This window comes from Marmota flaviventris, chromosome 7, assembly GCF_047511675.1.
Source record: "Marmota flaviventris isolate mMarFla1 chromosome 7, mMarFla1.hap1, whole genome shotgun sequence".
In the NCBI taxonomy this organism is placed as follows: domain Eukaryota; kingdom Metazoa; phylum Chordata; class Mammalia; order Rodentia; family Sciuridae; genus Marmota; species Marmota flaviventris.
In genome coordinates, this window is record NC_092504.1 from 92,246,688 (window position 1) to 92,266,362 (window position 19,675).

At 37.1% G+C, this 19,675-nt stretch overlaps 1 long non-coding RNA gene across 3 annotated transcripts in view; it reads left to right on the forward strand.

Moving 5' to 3' along the window:
• The first annotated feature begins 213 nt into the window (after window positions 1-213).
• Window positions 214-19,675, forward strand: part of LOC114092851 (uncharacterized) — a 31,014-nt gene continuing 11,552 nt past the window's right edge. The window contains exons 1-3 of one of the 3 annotated variants that reach the window (XR_003582814.1): window positions 214-337; window positions 6,025-6,111; window positions 16,144-16,320. This is a non-coding gene — a long non-coding RNA (uncharacterized lncRNA). The remainder of the gene's footprint in view (window positions 338-6,024; window positions 6,112-16,143; window positions 16,321-19,675) is intronic. The other 2 variants (XR_003582815.1, XR_011708005.1) reach the window with 2 other exon arrangements.

The following is a 19,675-nucleotide window of genomic DNA, read 5'->3' on the forward strand; positions in this document are numbered from 1 at the left end:
TACCCCTGCATGTTACTGTACTTTCTCTAGAAAGTCCCTTTTTTTTCGTTTTCATTTTAGGGACAACTTTCTGTTTTATATTTACTTTTCCCCTTTCCTTTCCTTACTCATCTTTCCCCCTTCCCTATAAGCTTTCATCTGTTTCCTTGAGATAATACTAATTTAAAAATGGTTGGCTCAGTGCCATTTGTCTTCTTTCTGACTCTTAGCATTTCCCTTCAGGATGACTTGCTCCCTGTGAAGACAGCTCTTTGTTTTACACTGTTCAAAGTGTAACTAAAATTCTCTTTCAAGAGTTATTCTTGTTCTTTCTCATCTTCCCAGTTCTTTCCTTTAGGTAAGTCTTAACTCATGTTCTCATTTTCCAAATTGCTGTAAATCACAAGTTTATTTTTATTAAAAATATGTTCACTTAGAATATACTATGCAATACTGGACTGTATGACAGAAAAAATGCATTTTGTCGTATTCCTAGTTCAACAGTGATAGGATTGTGTTAATTTGGGTGGACCTTAAACTTAAGACTTAAGGTTTAAATAAAGAAAAAAGAGCTTAACATGCTGAAGTAAATATACATGTTGGAAAATGATTATTATAAAATGACATCTGAAATATTTCAGGACAATGGTATCAAATAGTCTCATAGGAGAGAAAATTAGAGCCAAAGGACCTTAGAAATTATCTGTTTACTCCGAAAGCCCAAATCACTTAAGAGTGATCAGCTGGTGATGGACAAACTTTAAGGAACCCCATAATCTGATTCTCAGTTCATTTTTTTTTTCTCTTAGCCTCATTGCATTTTAATTTAATATTTTCTTAGAAATAATATTCAAAAATAGAAGAGAAATAATTGTAAATTTCTTAGAAATGTGTGACCACAAAGAATTAAGAAAACCAGTTAAAACCTTATTATCCTCTGGTTACTCTAAAATAAAGTAGTCTTGCTTTGATGGCAATTGCTATAGACCTAGTGAACATTTAATTATTGTTTTATGCCTAGTCTTATTCTAGTTATTTTATATAATTCATCAATTTAAACTTTACAATATCACTAAATGTTAACATATTATCATTTTCATTTTTAAAATGAAAAAAAAAATGAAGCATAGGGTTGGAATAACTTTTCTAAAGTCATTTACTGACGCTAAGTATCAGAATGGACTACAAACTCAGGGGATATGTTTCCGGGGGTGTTTCCTCTGTTGATCTTAAGATACTCAAATACAAATGCCATTCTTTTTTTTTTCTTTTCAGAGAAATGAAAACTGAGACATAGATAGGTTTGAATGATTTCCTAATTGTTACTCAGTTAATAAAATGACAACCTCCACCCTGAAAAAACTTTGATTCAAAGTGGAAATTTTCCAATATCACAAAGTTTTTAAGAACATGAACCACAGACTTGTCCTGGAAATTTTATTTACACTTTCATTGCTTGGTTCATATTAATTTCTTCTTACCAATATGAGTGGGCAAGATGATTGTACATAGTTTATATCATCTTTGGTTATGGAATTGTGTCTTGCTATGCAGAATTAAGTCACTTGTTTCTGCTAGTCAGCAGATATTTACAACTAATATTTTCTTTTATTGAAATGGAAAACAAGTTGGGCACTGTGGCACACAATTGTAATACCATTGACTTGAGAGACTGAGGCCTCATCCAAATTAGGACATGTGCATAACTGAGCAAGGGTTCTGATAAAAACAAAACAAAAAACACCTAGACAGAGAAAGAAAGAGAGAGAATAATAACAAAGTAGAACTCAAAACACAAACTTCTCTTTTGGTCTTCTAGATATTGCATCAAATTCCAGACTCTAGGGTCTAGGGGTGTAGCTCAGTGGCATAGCATGTGCTTAGTATGAACAAGGCCCTGTGTTCAGTCCCCATCATTGAAAAAAGAAATCCAAAATCTTATGCCCCATATGATTATAAAAGCATTATGTAGAGAATCTTATGTGAGTCTAAAATGTAAAGTGACGCCACAATTTTGTTGAGAGGATTTATTGTTGAAGAGCATCAAATTGTAAGTTTGTTTTCTGTGGCAGAGACCTGGGGTACACCCTAACACCAGGATTAAGCACTTTATTAAGTTCAAATGAGTGGTCTTGAGTTGTCAGGAACCATTTCTCAAGGGAGACATGATAAAGGACATGGCAGTAAAAACCTCTGTGAGGAAAAGGTACATTAAGGCTGATGATTTCTTATGTTTACAGGGTGATGTGTGTGTGTGTGTGTGTGTGTGTGTTTTCTTTTTGTTATTATTATTAGTCTTGCTTTTTATCATGAGGTTTCTGGGCCATAGGGAAAAGTGCTACTGGAACATTTTAGGTTTAGAAAAGACATAGGATTGAGATAGAAAAAGTAACTGAAGGTGAAATTGTATTTAAAGTGCCATTAAATTTTTTTAAATTACAAATAAAATGGAAAAGATGATTTAGGCTCGTATATGTCAGATTGGAATTTGGATAGCACTTATACCTCTCCACACATTTGTCCACCTATCTGCCTACCTAATTTATCATATCTATCTATCTGTCTGTCTATCTATCTTGCCACAAGAAGAACTCTATTTATGGACTACTTCAAAAGCTGACCTTCCTCTGATCCCTACCTTCTAAGGTTACTGTGACTTACGACTCCAAAAACTTGAGACTTAGTATTCAACATCTGGATGATTCAGATTTTCAACTGCCTGTGATTTAAGTAGAATTTCTAGAATACCTCTGGGAACTTGAACTGTAGATTTAGGAGGGAAAGTGTGTTCTACTTCTAATCAATTGGTTTTGAAGCATTTTGGAACACATTCTGGGGTTTGGTTTGCTTGTTTTTGCAGTGGTGGGCATCAGTCTTGGGGCTTCACACATGGTAGGCAAGTGTGCAACCAGTGAGCCATGCCCTCAGTCCCACATTCTGTTTTTAATCTGTTTCCAAAACTCTGTGCATGTAAAGACATGTAAACTGTTTTTTTTTTTTTTTTAATCAAGTATTTCTGTTTTGGGGACTGCAGGTGCTATAAGGATTTAGAGGTCTTTAAAAGCACAAAAAGAATAAAACAAGAAAAAAAAAAAAAAGCACAAAGCCTGCTCTCCTTACTCTCGGCTGACTTCTGAGGAATTACATCTCCATTCAGACATTTGACGTATTATCTCCTTTTGGTGCAAGATCGGCAATTTTCATATTTGCTAAAAGCCTCTGGTTTGTCACAAGAGAAGAGATGTCTCCAAAGAAGGGTTGGAGGAGTTCCCGTAGAGAAGGAGGAGCTTGACTCTGGATCAGAGGGGTTCTGTCATATGTGACAGAAAATAATTTCAGCACAAGTCAGTCAAAGGCATAGAAAGATTTTTATTAGGAAAGTAGATACATATACAAGATAGAATTGGAGCAAACTCAAGATAGATGCCTTTGGGGTAAAGTGGAGAATATGCATTCAAGGGAAAATGTGGGCTCTCTCCAGAGGGAGAGACAACAACTCATTGGTATGGGGTGTTAATATTTATACAGGGATAGTTATCTGGGGCCGAAATAGAAGCAGAGCCAGAGTGGAACTCTATAATTCTACATTACCTTCCCTCAAATTTTTGCATTTACCTCATGCTATTTTTTTTCAGACAGTTATTTTTTTCCCCTTTCTGTGGTACTGGGGATTGAACTCAGGGGTCCTCTACCATTGAATTATATCCCCAGCCCTTTTATTTTTGATTATGAGACAGGGTCTTTGTAAGTTTCCCAAGCTGGCCTCAGTTTTTTGAGAAGCTGATACTACAGGTGCGCACCATCATGCCTGGCTAGCGATTTATATTTTAAAGGAGAAATTTACTTTTTTATTTTTATTTTTTAATTTTCAAAACTCTCTTAACTATTCAGGTCCCCAGATACTTCTTGTCTTGCTAGTATTGCTCAGCCCTACCAGAGCCAGCACCAATTTCCCAATTTTGATTCCAGAAATCAGTGTTCTATGTTGAATGCTATAGACGGTGAGGTGGCACAGAACTCATTCCTTGGCTCTTGTAAGTTCAATCAATTGCCTTTCTCTCTCTCTCTCTCTCTCTCTCTCTCTCTCTTAGTTTTTGCAAGTTGATGTCCTTGTTCCTTCCTCTCTTTTGTCCATTAGCTGTTTAACAGATACTACAGTCAACATTAGGGTGGCTAGCAGAAAAAGAGAAAATGGTTAAAAGTCATCCTCTTGCTAGCCTACATCACTCCACTTTGAGTGTCAACCACTGTTATCTTGCTCCGTGTTTGAAGTGGGGATGTAGATTAAGAAACACAGAAAATATATATATTACCATGTGGAACAAGGCCTAGTTAGAGAACAAGTCCCTGTTCCTTATATGCTGAAAGAAATTTTCACAAAATTTCTGAAACTAGAAACTAGAACTGTGTCTCTTATTGTGTAAGCTCATTTATTAGGAGGGATGATGGATGGATGTGCCATTTTGGGTATTCAAAAAGAAATTCCAGCTCACACTGCTTCAAAGCACGCTTTCTGGAAAACTACGCACAGTACACAGATGGCTGTTGTCATGACAGCCATCTTTCCAGGATAGTGTAGTACCTGCTCTTCCTCTGGTTTCCCACCCTCAGAGTTCCCTGTAATTAAGATGCAAAAACAACAACAACAACAACAACAACAAAAAAAAAAAACCCCAAACCTAGGGGTCTATACCTTAACTCTTAGGAAGATTGTAGCCACATCTCGGTTGTTTAGGATTTCTGTGATGCACACAGAATCTATCCATCGATAGAGTGAAAAAAACATACCCTAAGTTCCAAATATCTGTATCTACGGGTTCGGCCACAGAAGTTGGGACTGGTTTGGTGGGCTCTGGCAAAGTGGTGGTTCTTAGAGTTGCTAATATTTCTGATTCAAGGATATTGGGAACTTGTTATTGTGCTTAGGGCTTGGCTTGTGAGGCCAAAGTAGAAGCAAGAGAAGTCAAAGTAGAAGTAGGGGTGGGAATAAACTGCAGCAAAAACACAAGTAGGGCTATTTATGAAGTTAGATGGCAAGAAAGATGGCCTGAGGTCATTATAATCTAATTTTAGAACGTTCTCCTCATCCCCAAAAGAAACTTGATGCTTACTAGCAGTCATTCTTCATTCCTCACACTTCTCCCTCTGCTGTCCATCCTGGTCCTTGGCAACCACTCTTCAACTCTGTCTCTATTAATATGACTATTATGAACATGTCATATAAATGATTTTTTTTCTTTTTGGTGTTGGGAATGGAAGTCAGGACCTTGTGCTTCTTAAGCATGTACTCTAGTGCTGAGGCATATCCCCTACCCCTGTCAAATAAATAGAATCATGCATTATTTGATCTTTTACTACTGCCTTCCTTCACTTAGCATTTCTTCCTTCCTTCCTCCCCATCTCCCTCCCTCCTTCTCTCCCTTCTTCCCTCCCTCTCTCTTTATTTCTTGTACTTGGGATTGAACCCAGGAGTGCTTTCACTGAGCTACATTCCCAGCTCCTTTTTATTATTTTATTTAGATTACAGTGTTTCTCCAAGTGGCTTAGGGCCTTGCTAAGTGGCTAAGGCTGACCTTGCACTTGTTATTCTTCTGCCTCAGAGTAGCTGGAATTACAGTTATGCACTACCACAGCCAGCACAATGTTTTCAAGGTTCATCCAGATTGTAGCATGTACTGGAAATTCATTTCTTTTTATTGTCAAATATTCTATCACATGGGCACAGCATATATTGTTCATCCATTTACTTATTGGTGGATATTTGGGTTGCTTCCATTTATTCACTAACAGGAATAATGCTGCTATGAGTATTCATTTATAAAGTTTTGGTCTGCCATGTTTTTACTTCTTGTATGTATATACATTGGAAAGGAATTACTTGGTTACATGATAAATCTATGTTTACCATTAAAAGTCAACTGCCAAATGATTTTCCTAAGTGACTGCAATATTTTACATTTCTACCAATGATATGAATTCTACAATTTCCCACAATCTTACCAAGATTTGTTTTTGTCCAACTTTTTTTTTTTATTTTTGAGACAGAATCTTGCTGTTTTGCCTAGGCTGGCCTCAACTTCCTGGGTTCCAGTGATCCTGCCACCTCAGACTCTTGGGTATCTGGGACTACAGGTGATTGTCATAGTGGCTGGTTTTAGTCTGACTTCTTGAATTTTCTCATCCTAGTGAATGTGAAGTAGTATTTTATGACTGTTTTGCTTTGTATTTTTATTTTTTTTAAATATTTTTTTTAGTTGTAGATGGATACAATCTTTATTTTTATTTATTTATTTATTTTTATGTGGTGCTGAGGATCGAACCCAGGACCTCACGCATGCAAGGCAAGTGCTCTACCACTGAGCTACAACCCCAGCCCTGATTTGCATTTCAATAATGTGCATCTTTTCATGTCCTTACTGACCAGTCAGGTATATTCTATGGAGAAATGTATATTTAATCCTTTGCTCATTTAAAAAGTTAGAGTAGTCTTTTTATTGTTGAATTGTAAGAGTTTTAAATACATTCTAGCCAAACGTGTTAAATAAATGATTTTAAAATACCTTTCTTGCATTTCATAGGTTGATGTATCCGTCAGGGTCTTCCACAAAATGAAAGAAGAAAAGAATATATTTATGGAGAAATTTATTGATGTTGTTATGTTTATTTTTAAAAAAATTGGGTTTTTTAAAGATATACAGGAAAGTGGAGTGTATTTTGACATATTATACATACCTGGAGTATAACTTACTCTAATTAAGATCCCCGACTTGTGGATGTATATGATGAGTTTCACTGTAGTATATTCGTATATGAACATAAGAAAGTTATGTCTGATTCATTCTACTATCTTTCCTATTCCTATCCCCACTCCCTTCTCTTCATTCCCCTTTGTCTATTCCATTGAACTTTCAATACCCTCACCCCCTTATTGTTAGCATCCACAGATCAGAGAGAACAATGTTGTTGTTCGTTTTGAGGCAGGGTCTCACTGTGTTGTCCAGGCTCGTTTTGAAACCTGGGCTCACATGGTCCTCGTGCCTCAGCTTTTTGAGTAGCTGGGACCACAGAAGTGTGCCACCATTCCAGATTTAGAGATTCCAAGGAATTGGCTCTCATCATTCTGGGGCAGGCAAGTCTGGAATCTGTAGAGCTGTCTATCAAGCTCAAAATCCTGTCAGGAGCTGATGCTACAGTTTTGAGTAGGAAGGCTGTTTGGAGACAGAATTCCTTCATTCTCTTTGTATGTGAATTTTGTTAAGATCTTCTTCAATTGATTGGATGAGGTCCATCCACAAAACAAAGGGGGAAACCTGTTTTATACAGAGTCTATTAATTTAAATATCAATCACATCTAAAAAATACTTTTGCAGAGACATCTAGATTGATGCTTGAACAGAATACCATGTCCTAGCAGAATCACACAAAAAATTAACCATCACAATTGTCTTTTCATTTGTTTTGATGGTAACATTTGAAGAACAGAATTACTTGGGCTTTTGGTGTGGTAGCTAAAAACTCATTGCCTACTACAAGGTCGTGAAGATCTTCTCATAAGTTTTCTCCTAAGACTTTTGCATTTTTAGCCCTTACATTTATTTATATCTATGATTCATTTGGAGCTCATAATTGTGTATGGCATGAACTATGGGTTCAAATTTATTCCTTTGCATTTGAATATCCAGTTGTCCCAACACCATTTTTTGGAGATTCTTTTTTCCACATTACATGTTCTTGGATCCTTGATAAAAAAGTTATTTAGTTTATATGTGAGGGTTTATTTCTAGAATCTCTATTCTATCCAATAAATATATATGTCTAGTCTTATAGAACCATACTATCTTTATTACTGTAGCTTTATTATAAGTATGTGTGTATGTGTGCACATGCGTGCATGCTGAGGATTGAACCTGAGGGCCACACATGCTAAATACACACTCTACCACTGAGATACATCCCCAACCACTATGATGACAAGTTTTGAAACTGAAGTGTGAGTCCTCTAATTTTGTTCTTTTTCCAAATTATTATTTTTTCTATTCTGGAGTTCTTGCATTTCCGTTGAATTTTAGAATCATTTTTAACAATTTTTACAAAATATCTGACTGGGATATTAATACATATTTTCCCAAATATGTAGATACATTTAAGAAATATTGCCATTTTAGCATAATCAGTTCTCTGACCTATGAAGTGTTCTACATTTAATTTTTAATTTTTTAATAAAGCTTTTCAGTTTTCAGTGTGCATGTCTTGTACTTCTTCTAGATTTATTTCTAAGCATATTTTGATACTGTTGTAAATGGAATTAATAATGTCATTTTCATATTCTTCATTGCTAGAGAACAGAATTATAATTGATTTTTATATATTGATTTTATATTATGCAATATTAAACTTTGCTACTTTAAATCATTTTTTATTTGCTCTGATTTCCTATATATAAAATCATATGAACTTTACATAGAATTTTCTTCTTCTTTTTCAATTTGAACACATTTTATTACTTTTTCTTGCCTAATTGCCCTGGCTAAACCCTCCAGTAGTTGATGAATAGAAGTGATAGAAGTAAACATTGCTGTCTTGTTCATGATCTTAAAGAGAAAAGCATTCAATCATTCACAGTAAGTGTGCTGGTAACTGTAGTTTTTTCATAGATACTCTTCATCAGTTTAAGAGAATTCCCTTCTCTGCCAAGTTTGTTGAGTATGTTTATTATGAAAGGGTGATAAGATTTTTGTCAAATGCATTTTCTGCTGTTATTGAGATGATGGTTAGGAAGAGGGTAATGAGGGTAATTTTCTTATTTTAAAAATTATTTTGGTGCTGGGGATTGAACCCAGGACTTCACATATGCTAAGCATGTACTACACCACTGAGCTATGCTCCCAGACCTGGTTTTGTTTTTTATCCTATTAACATTGGGCATCACAGAACTTGATTGTTTTTTCAGACATTAAACAGCCTTGTATTCCCAGAATAGATCTCATTTGGTCATGTTGTATTATCTCTTTTTATGTGTTTTGGTATCAGTATACTAGTATTTCATTGAGGATTTTTATATCTATAATAATAAGTTTCTTAATTGTCTAGTTTTGGTGTCATGATAATGCTGACCTCATGCAATAAGATGGGAAATGTTCTCTCCCACATTTTTTGGAATATTTTGAAGGATTGGTATTAATTCTCTTCTAAGTACTTGGTAGAGTTCAACAGGGAAGCCCTGTGGATCTGGGCTTTTCTTTGTGGGAAGTTTTAAAATTACTAATCCAATGTTTTTAATTCTTATAGGTCTGTTCAGCCTATTTTTTTTAATTGAAGTAGTCCTCCTAAGAAGCTGTAGATATCATTTAAGTTCTCTAATTTGTTGGTACACATTTGTTCATAGTATTCTCTTAAAATCCTTCTTAGTTTTCTAAGGTTGGTAGCAAGTTTCCTCTTTATGCCATGTTTCAGTAATTTCTTTTTTTTTTCTAAAGTTTTGTCAATTTTATTAATCTTTTCCAAGAAGAAAGTTTATGTTTTGTTGATTTTATATATTGTTTTTATATTCCCTCATTCATTTATTTCTATCTAACATTTATTACTTCCTTTATTTTGCTTGCTTAGGACTTTAGTTGGCACTCTTTTTCTAGTTTCTTAAGGTGGATGGTTAGGCTATTGATTTAAGATCTTCCTCATTTTTAATATAGGTGTTTGCATTCTGTGAGTTGCATCCCATGAAGATTAAATTCTCAAGAAAGTTACCACTGCAGGCAACTGAAATAATCTCATTAGAGAAGTCTTGTAGATTTGGGGAAATGCGGAGCTTAGAATTTATTCCAGTTAAGAGCTACGGGAGTATCCCCTAAATCTATTAGTCACTAGTTGAAGGTTAATCTTGGGAAATGTTAATTACCTGGCACTTCTGGCCTTCTCTGTAAGCTGGCCTCCGGAAAGAGATCCCTCAAGCAAAAAGTGTAGTGTTGGCAATAGGAAGTTGGCCTATAAGTATACAGGAATGGAAAGTAATAGGGTATTCTGTGCAAGGAACTGAGAACAATGGTTGTAGCCACCACCAAATGTTGTGACATTTAATTAGCAGCAAAGTTGCAAGATACAATGATTTGTCCTTCATCTTAGAGTACACAAGGACATGTCCCAACATTTCCAGACCATTGCTGCCCTAAAAATCTTCAAAATATGTGAGAGGTCCCAAATATCTGTAGTTTATCTATGACTCACTGAATAGATTGTCTTGCTGTGGCAATACAACTACTTACTACTTCCTGTTCATTAGTCATCAATATAGGAGAACAACATAATGTTCCGTAGAATGCCAAGATGATTCATGTGTCTTTGTACTAGATTTTGACAGAGAACAGGAGAAATAATAAAGGCCTGGGATGAGACAGTGAATGTTTACTGCTGTCCTTTCCAAACAAATGTGCATGACTTTGATTTTCATTATTTATTGGGATTTAAAAGAACATACTTACCAGATTAACATCTACATACCAAATGTCACCACTGGATCAAGTGATTTTATCAGTTCTTGTAAACATACCACATCTGATACAGACATATAATTGTGGCTTTCATTTGGTAATTTAATGGTAACCTACCATCATCTATAATGATGTTAACTGGGTAGCAAAATGACAAAGACCACAATACCCATGTCTTTTAGGTCTTGATTGAAGCATAAAGCATCTATTCTCACAGAGTGTGATATTGCTTCTGATTTAGTATCTTAGCTGGGTTTCAAAACCTTATCTTTGGCCTTTCATAATGTTCCAATTGCATATTTCAGGGGATCATGTGAGTGTTTGTTAGCTGCTAAGTATATAAATCCCATTTCTACACTCAACAATTGGGAAATGACAGGTTTAGTCTATGGACTCAGTTTGGTCAGGACTCATCTGACCTTCAAAGACTCTCCTCTAACTGAGGCCTCAGGGACTGAGGATATCTCAGGACTCTATTAGTGTTGGCCTCGTAGTATAACTAAAAGTTCTTGAAAAGTTAGAGTCCTCCTCTTTCCCTACCACAAAATGTACTGTATGATGTGGCCGTAGGTCATTTCAGTAATGTATTTAGGGGACTTTACTGTATATACTTTCTGGAGCAGCATATACAATATGCTTTCTTTAAAGGAGGCCATTCTCTTCTCAAATTGCTTCTTTGTCTAAGAACTGGATGAGATCTTCCAGCTGGTAGAATAATTGTGATGTGTAACTGTGGGTATCTGATATCAGCCTTCTATTGATCAGCCATTGATTTTTTTCTATAGTCAGCTGCCTATCTGGCTTATCCCTAAGAACATCATAGTCCAGGTAACCTGATTGCCATTCTAGAACCTGCCATTCTAGATTCAGTCCCTGTTATAGTAATCACTTCCACCATGTGTCTGATTGTTGAGTCTTACAATCTGGTCTCTACATTTTTGGAATTCTATCATACTCACTGACATAATGGAAGTGAGTTTCATCATGTATCATTTCCTTCTCTCTAGTCTGGCCATGGAGAAGATCTATCATTGAAATTCTTAACTTTTTTTTGGTATTGGGGATTGAAATCAGGGGTAATCAACCAGTGAGTCACATCCCCAGCCCTATTTTGTATTTTATTTAAAGACAGGGTCTCACTGAGTTGCTTAGCACCTTGCAGTTACCGAGGCTGGCTTTGAACTCGGATTATCCTGTCTCAGCCTCCCAAATCGCTGGGATTATAGGCATGTGTCACCACACTTGGCTGAAATTCTTAAAGATATAACTGGCTACCCTTCCACATAAAGTTTATTCTTTATTGTGTTAGTAATAGCAGCATCCTCTGGGCCTTCCTGCAAACCTAGTCAAGATGAATTTTCTCTCCTACCATGAGCCTTCCAAATCCTTCCCCAATACTCTGCTGAGGCAATTCCAGCACATCTACCTTTATTACTATAGGCTATGATTGTGACTATGTTTCAAGGAGGCTTCCTGACTCCATAGTAGGACTGAGTCCAGGTAATCTTGCCAAGACACCAATCCTGAGTCATGGTTGAGAACTCCAGTGTCATAATAGCCAAACTGTGGAGTCAACACTCTTTGCTGTTTAGGGTTATATACTGCCTCCTCACCTTAACCTTCAAAATCCACTTGCACATATATCCTATTCATTCCCTCCAGAACTTATAAGCCAGTGATACATTCTCAGTGAATAAGGTATTTCCTTCTGGAGTGGTGATTGGATCTCCCGACTCAGCCAACAATGAGTTGGCTGAGTGAGTTTCTTATTGGCTTAGAAACTATAAGGAGAACTGATGATGAGACTGGAGGAAAAAATATCATCTTGTGAGGCATCTGCTTCATGTAAGGTCTTGAAAGATCTTGAGGTAAGAGACTTCTTTGTCGCAGAGGAAAGGTGTAGCTCATGCTGGATTACAGGTGCCACTGAGCCTGGCTTTATTTTTTATTTTGAGATAGGGGCTTATTGGGTTGCCAAGGCTGATCTAAAACTTGTGATCCTCCTTCCTCCGCTTCCCCATTGGCTAGGATTACAGATGTGCATCATCATGCCCCACAAGTCTAATATTTTAACAAACACTTCTATTATCTTAACAGACATCCCTATGTAAAGAAGATATACAGAGTCAAGTGTGTTGGCACACATCTGTACCTCCAGCTACTTGGGAGGCTGAAGCAGGAGGATTGCAAGTTTAAGGCCAGCCTGGTAGATAGCATAGTGGAAAAAAAATCCAGATGACAATAAGAAATGAAAAGATGTCCCCCTGCATACATCATTGGGGAAATGCAAATTAAAAAAAAAACAGCGAGCTCCAACTACATACTTATCAAAATATCTGAAGCCCAAACACATCACCTAGTACTGGTGAAGACAAGAAGCAACAGGAACACTCATTCATTGCCAGTGGGAATGCAAAAATAGCTACTGTGGAAGATGGTTTGGCAGTTTCTTATAAAACTAAATAGACCCTTATACAACCTAGCAATCATATGCTTGGTATTTATCCAAAGGTGTTGAAAACTATGTCCACACAAAAATCTGTAGATAGATGTTTATGACAGGTTTCTTCATAATAGCCAAACTGGGGAGGCAACCAAGCTGTCTTTCAGTAGGTGAGTGAGTAAATAAATAAATGGCATATCTATACCATGGAATTTTATTCAGCACTAAAAAGAAATGAGCTATCAAGACATGAAAAGACATGGAAGAACCTTAGTGGTATTCTTCAGGTGAAGATGTAAGGATTCAGGAAGGAGGGTTAGTGTAGAGTTATAGATGTGAAAATTATGTAGAGGTAATGTTGAAAACATGGGAATGAAGGATAACATCAAAGATGAGATGGAGAAAATAACATAACACCTGTTCTTAAGAGAACATGGAAGACTAAGAATTGATGCTCTGAGACATAGAGAGAGAATCAGGAGAGAAGGATGCCATGCAAAATGAAAGAAGAGGGTATTCTTAAGAGAGAGAGAGTGTTGAATACATCTTCAAATATCAGAGAAATTCAGAAAAATTAGCACTAGGAAACATGCATTGTATTTATAAGTAGGTCGTCATGGACCTCTGTGTCAGTAATTTCTAGCAAGGAAATAAGGAGGGAGGGTGGATTATGGTTGGTTAATAAATCAGGTGAGAGGAAGCAGAAACACTAACAGGCAACACTTCCAAATGATTTGCTGAGAAGCAAAGCAAAGATACAGTATTCAGGATTATCAGGAAAAAAAGACTTTTTTTTTTTTTAAAAAAAAAAAAAAACATAGGTGTGCTTAATCACTGAGCCACATCCAAAGCCCTTTGTATTTTATTTAGAGACAGAGAGTCTTGCTGAGTTGCCTAGGGCCTCGCTAATTTACTGAGGTTGGCTTCAAACTCCTGATCCTCCTTCCTCAGTCTCCTGAGCCGCTGGGATTATAGGTGTGTGCCACCGTGCCGGCTGGAGAGATTATTTTTTTAGGTGGGTATTCAGGTTCCCAAACTCTAAATTACTACTTCAGTTGACTCATTCCTTTATGGAGGAGTTAGTTCCTTAGCCAGTGAATAGGAGTGTTCACTACTTTAGGAAATGCCGGCCTTTTATTTATCCCACCACTTCCTCTTACAAAAGGAGACTAAGGTCATAACTTGGTTGTGTTCTTCTCTAACCCTAGTGTGTAAGCAAGAAGGCTGGGGTTGTCTAGAGCCTGGAAACAGGAGGGAAAAAAGTGATTAAAATACACACAAAGCGTGTTTACGTATTCACAGGAAACTTCCCACAACGCATGAAAATGGAAACAAAGAGATCAAATTCGAGAAAGGGATGCAAATGTTGAATTTCCCTTAATCTGAGGAGGCCAATTGTCTTTACAGTAAAAAGCCCTAGAAAAGAAAATTAGTCAAATGCACTACTGTTTTTGCTGGCTGCCAGCTTTTCAGCATCCGGACACGTCGTTGCACTGATTTTCTCCTTCATTGTGGCAGGCGGGAGCTTGAAATTCCCTGCTGGAGCAGAAGGGATCCGTGCAGATGCATATCATGGGCAATTGCGAAGTGACTCATAGGCTGAGGGTGGGGATCTGGGGAGTTGAACTGAGGACGAAATGGGAGGGATTTCCCTTCCTTAGGCTTGGAGAGGTGTTCTCACAATACACTCACTTTTTACACACTCTGTGTTTAATGAAATCTTACCACTTAGCTACGCATGCCTGGTGGAGAAAGATTGTGAGAGTGCTGGAGAAAGGGCTTGCAGTCTTCTGTCTTTTCTTACTTTTACTGTCTTCTTGGCAGCGCTCCTACTGCACCCCCCCCCCCTTTTTCTTTTTTTCTGAAACTTCCCTGTCTTCATGTTTGAGTTTAAGAAAAAAATTTTAGAGCTGAGATTGGAGATGATAATATTATTACTTAGAATGTGTGGAGTGATTCTTATTGGGGAATCAAAAGAACTATGTGGATCTTAACCTTTATAGCACTTGATAGGGGTATTTGGGGATATAATTAGGATTAAGACTGATATCCTATTACAGGAAGAATTGGGTAGGCAGCTTTCCACCTTCTTCCCTCTCTTCCTTCCCTATCTCCCCCTCCTTTTTTTCTTTTTTATCCTTTTTTTTTTTTCTTCAGGTCTTAGGCATAGCTGTTATCTTTTAAAGTTAGTACAGGCATTACAGGAAACAAAAAAACAAAAACAAAAACAAAGAACAAAGTCATCCAGTTGCGAGCAACTTTGTTGGACATCCTGCTTCCTCTTCTTAATGCTACTATTTCTGCTCGGATAAGCTTGCTTTTCTCACAGGGTTATTATGAGATTTCATAACACATAAGAAAGTATTTTAAACTTCATAGAGTCCAACGTATTGTTTTGCAATTATAGTGATCATTCCTCTGCTACTTTGGTGGGAAGATCAAAGATGATATTACTGAAGGCAATACAGCAACTAATTTCAATATTTCTTTCTTCCTACCTTGTATATGAAACTGAAGTAGAAATAGTTGTGAATTTGTCTGGTTTTTTTTTTTTTTGTTTGTTTGTTTTGTTTTGTTTTTTGGTACTGGGGATTGAACCCAGAGGTGCTTTACCACTGAGTCATATCCCTAGCACCCCCCCACTTTTAAAAAATATTATATTTTGAGACAGGGTCTTGCTAAGTTGCTTAGGGCCTCACTAAGTTGCTGAAGCTGGCCTTGAACTCATGATCCTCCTTCCTCATCCTTCAGAACCACTGGTGTTATAGGCATGTACTTTTCATATATTTTTTAAAATTCCACATTGAACAACAGTTCTTCAATTTTTGATACAATGTAGTTTTAGGGTATTTGATACTCACAAATATTAGATACAAAGTCAATCCTAGTTTGTACCCAATCTGGACTATGCAGGAATTGTTGGAGGAGACTTTTGAGCCAACCATATTAGGCTCAGATGTCAGGATTAGGTAGCAGTTTGGCACACACGTTAGGTGAACCTCTCTGTCTGCCCCATTGTTTTTAGCACAAGGTCTACTTTGAGCTAAGATGTTTGCTTCTTGCTTCAAGGACATTACCTTTCATTTGTGCACTAATACGATTTGCATTATCTAAATTTTCAAATGAAACAAAACAAAACAAAACAAAACAAAAACCTCGAAATAGAACCCTCTTTGATTCCTCTCGATAATTCTTAGTCTTCCAAAGGTTGACAGACTGGGTTTTTTTCCCCTCCAGATTTCCTTCTTTCTTCCATTTCACAAGAGCTGAATAACATCAACAGTCTCACATGGTGCTTGCCATTTGCTGAGGAGTCTGTAGGACCAACAGACTTCTGGGCCTAAACACTACAAGCAGCTGCCTTGCTTCTTCTGTGGGGACAATTGAGAAAAGGATATTGTACACCATCTCTAGGTAAGGCTCTGCAGATTTGATTATCTAATAACAAGATTACCCACCCCTTCTCAACTACATCCTATATAAGCAACTGCCCCTGCAGGTGCCCTCTGGATGTAACAGAAATAACCAAGAACTTGCCAACTCTAGCTGTCATTTTGGATTGCTCCCTAACGGGTGATTCTGGGTTGGTGATCACATTGGCTACTGAATTTTCTCAGGGAAATCAGTGTTTCCTTCCTAAGAGTTGCTTCTTGCTTGACATAAGAGATGACAAGAGAAGAGACTCTCTCTCACCTCCCCCAATTTGGGCAGGGCCATGGAACTTCTCATGAAATTTCCCATAAAATGCTGTCATCCACCCTCCACCTACAAATTAGCTCAAGGTTTTATTAGCTAATCACTTTAGCTCAGTGTTGTATAGATTACAATGGCACATTGAAAATGTCTAAAGACATTTAAAGTTGCAAATGCAAGGCAATTTTACTAAACTGGAACCTAAGCTTGACACTCTTGGCTATAAAGCAGAATTCTGTTCAAGGGGTTTTAGTTTCATTGCTGAAGTGATGTTGCATGAAGATTATCAACCTTTAAATAATACTCCATTCACGATTTAAATTTAGTTCGAGACCAGTGGGTGTTCAAAATGAAGCACAGAGCTGAAGTCTTTATTTCTAGGAGAGTGGCTGCAGATGCTAATTTAGATTTACGAGAAAGACAATGGTCCATGGCAAACTAAGCAGAGCAGCTGGGAGGTCATTGGTATTCTGGGAGGACCCTTTTTAATTAAGCTGCCCACCTCTCTCCCCTACTCTTAGGACCCAGGAAATGTTGTTTATGACAGATAACTTACCATTTGTTATTGTTTATATTTTCCTCCTTCAACTTACTGGATTTTTTTTTTTCCTGCTTGCAAATTCACTGGTTGGGTCTTCTCCCAAGGGAAAGATACACTAGAATTAAAAATTAATTTCTGCTTTCGAGCCTAGATGTATAGAAATTTTCTCCTTTGCTGCATACATGATAAAAGAAGCTTTTTAATAATTTTCCTTGTGTGTGCTGTTTTCTCATTGAGATACTTGGAGAATCGTGGGCGAATGCAGATTTGATTTCAAAACATCAGGGAAGCCCTATTTATAGTAGAAGTTCAAACTCTCACAGACTCACTCACTTCAGGGTGCCATTCTTTATTTCTTATTCATTCTTTCTTTCCCCACTGTCCTTCCCTATTTCATTAGCACTGGAGTTTCCTTTAAATTTGTCCAAAGTCATATTTTCTAGCAGATTTGGTTTAGGATGTACCTATACTTATGATGGGCAAAGGGTGTTATCTGATCAAAATAGTGATTCTCAAGAAACCGAAGAAAGGTTATTAAACTGTTCACAATTCTGGTTTTTAGGGAGAAGGCCAGTGCTTCAAAACTCATGTTGAAATTTAATTGCCATTGTAACAGTATCAAGAAAGGGACCTTTATGAAGTGATTAGGTCACGAGTGCCCCACCCTCATGAATAGATTGACAGATTGTTGTAAGAGTGGAGTCTTGACAAAGGGGCCAATTGGGCCCTTTCTCCTTCTCTTTCTTTTTTTGTTGTCTCTTGTCCTTCTACTTTCCAACATGGCATGACACAACAAGAAGGCCCTTGTCAGGTGCTGACCCCTCAATCTTAGACTTCCCAGCTTCCAGAACCACGAGTTGGTACATTTTTGTTCATTATAAGTGACCTAGGGTCAGTTGTTGTGTTACAGCAGCAAAAATTGGACTAAAACAACCTGCCTGGTGGAGAAGGCATGGCCAGAGAAAGAATATGCTGCCGGCTTTCCCCAGAAACCTCTGTGTTGGAGGGGAGGCAACACACTGGTTACTTTCTAGGTTATCTGTTATCAGGACTACTTGTACTATGGTCAGGTGCTTCCTTACTTTTTATACTCTTTCATATTTTTCTTTCTCCCTCTTTTGCTCAAGCATGCTTTTTTGTTGATCAAGCTGCCTTGTAAAGAATCTGGCCTAAGAACAGAGATGCACTAGTAAATGTTTAACAACTGGTCAAATGTATAAAATGTCCTGATTTAGGCTGGACACAGTGGCACATGCTTGTAATCCCACCGGCATGGGATGCTGAGACAGGAGGATCGTAAATTCAAAGCCAGCCTCAGCAGCATCGAGGTGCTAAGCAACTCAGTGAGACCCTGTCTCTAAATAAAATATGAAATAGGGCTGGGGATATGGCTCCGTGGTTGAGTGCCCCTGAGTTCGATTCCTGGTACCCCTTTCTCCACAAAAAAAAGTCCCAATTCAGAGTATTTGCTGATTTCTACGACGGCTGATTTCAAGCTACCAGTGTGAGGCTCCTGAATGTGGAGTTAGGAAGAGATGTGGATTGTCAGTTTTTGAAAGCTAGTACTAGCTAGTCTGAGCTAGTCCTAGGAAACCACTGAATGAATATATGTTAAGTGCTTAATACATGGCCAGGAACATAGTGAATTCTACACTAAGTTGTGCTTTTATCATTTATTAGTACTATCAATGATTGTGATCTTTATTGTGCTGTTTCTCTTCCTCTTCCGTTATCTATGTTTGTATGTATGTATACATCCAGTGATTTGCTGGAAAACTTCAAGGAAAAATGTACCTTGCTTGTAGCACTTGTCACTTTCCATAAAAAGATGCCTATACTGGATGATTCCAAGCTACCAGTGGTTTAACACTTGGTTTGCACAATTCATGAATATTAAACAATCTTCTTCCAGCCCACAACTATTAAAAGAATTAGTTTCCAGGGATATCTGTATTGTTTGCAGGATTTTGTTCATAAGCATTCAAAATGCAAATTGTGAATTTTAGATTCTTTGTTAAGTGTATGTTTTATTTAGATTCTGTATAAGTATACATTTCATAGGTAATAATCTATGAGTGTTTTCTTTATCTTTCCCTCAACTCTTTATTTTTTCTCTTCTTGAGTAATTATACCTTTCGATTTACAAAAATGTTTTAGAATAAAATCTTATATTACACTACTCATCTGAAATTTCCTACAAAGTCTTATAAATTTAGGCTTGTACTTAGAACTTATAAATTTAGCATTTGGATTGTTATTCTGGCTTTTTCTTCTTCTTTTGGTACTAAGGATCTATCTAATCCAGGGCCTTGCGCATGCAAAGCACATGTTCTACAACTGAGCTGTACTCCCAACCATGTTATTCTGGCTCTTAGTATTTATTAAACTATGTAACTTTGGAAAAAATCCCAAAGTGAGAATTATAAGAAATACCTCAAACCAAGGGTAAGAAACAATTCAAAGGATAGTTGTTAAATATGTGAAAGGATGCTACAAACTGTGCATATTTAAGTTGAAGGTATGTTCTTATTGTCT